The 2,442-nt window shown below is 33.5% G+C and overlaps 1 pseudogene across 1 annotated transcript; it reads left to right on the top strand.

The window, feature by feature from the left end:
* The first annotated feature begins 211 nt into the window (after positions 1-211).
* LOC111734373 lies at positions 212-1,767 on the top strand (annotated as a pseudogene). Its single transcript, XR_002778423.1, has one exon. The product of XR_002778423.1 is annotated as a cytochrome c oxidase subunit NDUFA4 pseudogene (transcript).
* The last annotated feature ends 675 nt before the right edge of the window (positions 1,768-2,442 follow it).

Genomic DNA, 2,442 nt, shown 5'->3' with positions numbered 1-2,442 from the left:
CCACTTTCCTTAACACATTCATTTATAGTTTCTAGCTAAACATCAAAAGGCAGTGTTAGACTAATACTTTTCTTACAAAACCAAGATTATACTAGTAATTTTCCAATTTAACTTCACAGATTTTCTCAGTCCTTAAGCTAGATACAGTGTATTAACAGAGTAGAATCCAACTTCAAACTTTCAAAGTGGCTTTATTGTCTGCATGAGAAACATTAATTAAAAGAATTAACACTTTGAGAGACTACCTAGTTCTGTGCCTTGCAGTTTTGTTTTTCTCTGCTTCCGGACCCGAGACCTCTGCCACAACCATGCCCTTCCAGATCCTCAGTCAGACCAAGAAGCATCCAATCTTGAACCCTCTCTTCATATTTATTGGAGCTGAAGGAACTAGGGCAGCGCTGTATATCTTGCGCCTGGCATTATTCAATCCAGATGTCTCTTGGGACAGAAAGAATAACCCAGAACCCTGGAACAAATGGAATTCCAATGAGCAATACAAGTTCTATTCAGTGAATGTAGATTATAGCAAACTGAAGAAAGAAAGTCCAGACTTCTAAATGAAATGTTTCATTAAAAAGCTGCTTAGAATGAACGTCTTGCAGAAGCCATCTGCACAATTTTCCGCTTAACCAGGAAATATTTCCCCTTCAAATGCACAAAATCATGTTGAGGTTTACATTGATTAATAAACGTCTGAAACTTGAAAAAAAAAAAAAGAACACCTCTGTGGGAACTATTAAAAGTTTATTTACCCTAGGGGAACAAATATCCTCTGGAAACGGCACTAAGCAGGCACTGTTTTTCATAACCCCAATCATTACACAGACATAGATTGGAAGCTTGTTTGTTTTCTTGGTTACAATGAGTTGAACATAAACATCTATCCCAAAAGAATCCCTTTTATGGCTGTCCTCAACTCAGTATGGTTGAAAATTCTTGAAAATACTAAGAAGTACCAAATCCTTAATAATTTTTTCAGTTAGTTGATAAAAATGGGCATTTTGTGAGAAGAATGCACTTCAGGGTAAGTGCAGACAGGTAGAGTAAGAAAAAAGTCCACAATCATAAATTAAGAAAAAAATGTAAGTTTTAGTTACTTTAATAGGAGGATGGTCATTCTACTGATTATTTCATCATTCATCTTTTTCCTGCCAAACATTTGGTACATTATTATGTAGAATAAGATTAAAGACATCATATAAGACAATGACAAATCCAGCTTTCCCACAGAAGGTCACATAGTATCTAAAACTCTTAGAGGTTAATGCTCTGAAATTTTCTTCAGGTTTAAGCAGTGTAGCAACTGGTAGGAAAAGCAAAAATAACTTGACTAAGTGAAATTTTTATTGCCCCAGTAGGAGGGAAACACAAATGACTTAACTATTTTAATAAGGTTTAAGATTTATTTAAAGAATCTTCATGATTCATTTACATTTATTTTTCACCAAAATGAAACAACATGAAATCTGTTCCCCAAAGGAGAGACAGAAATAATAAGGATGCTACCAGAATATATATATTACTACTGGGAAAATGATTATTTAAAGTAAAGCAGGACATAGATTTTAGCCTTGGGTTAACTTTTTTGTAAAACTTTTCATTTTTTGGCAACAATATATGTGGGTTGGCCGAAGTCAAATTTATTTCTCAACTTTCAAGATAAATTGCCTCTGAAACAACATGCAGTTTCTCATAAATAGAACCAATGTTAAATATTTTTAAAGTTGATAAATAAAAGGGTTTTTTCCTCTAATTTAATTAGTAGATTAAAAAAAAATACTGTTTTTCATTTTTCTTTCTTTTTTTTTTTTTGTCATATCACTGGACCAGAAACACTGATTCATTAGCACCTAATGACTGTGGTGGCTCCAAAGTACTTCACTTAACAGTTTGCCTCAGCATACTTTTTACAAGCAGGGAATATAGTATATAGGTGAAATGCCCTGACTTTCAATGTTGCTTGTAAGAGATCTTGATGAAAATGCTCATTTACTTCTGGACACCAAAGTCTAGCAGTAGAAATTCCTGCTCATGGATGACTCAAGTTTACTGCCACACCCCTCCTCGCAAAAAAAAAAAATACTGCTGAAAATGACCAATTCTTATGCCCTCCCCAAAATTTCTGTACTAACAAACAAAATAAATGGTTAATTATCTTTGGCAAGGAAAACACTGGAAATTATTCTGGCTCCAGTAAACTAAAAATAATTAAATATATTTTTGTGTAGGTTGGAATTTTTTTATAATTCTATTTTTTCCCAATGTATGCAATATTTTTATTATCAGCTTAAATACTTTCCAAGAGAAAGTTTCCCAAACATAGCATAGCAGCAGTGGGTATAGAAACAAGTAGAAAATAATTGGTATGTTCTACTCAGACTGAATCCATGCCTTCCCAATTATTAGACCATCTTTCACCTCCTCAAATTTGTTTTACTTCCA

This window comes from Pteropus vampyrus, unplaced genomic scaffold (assembly GCF_000151845.1).
Source record: "Pteropus vampyrus isolate Shadow unplaced genomic scaffold, Pvam_2.0 Scaffold1022, whole genome shotgun sequence".
NCBI classification, from domain to species: Eukaryota; Metazoa; Chordata; class Mammalia; order Chiroptera; family Pteropodidae; genus Pteropus; species Pteropus vampyrus.
Note: the sequence above shows the minus strand (reverse complement) of the source record. Positions and strands in the feature narration are given on the sequence as shown.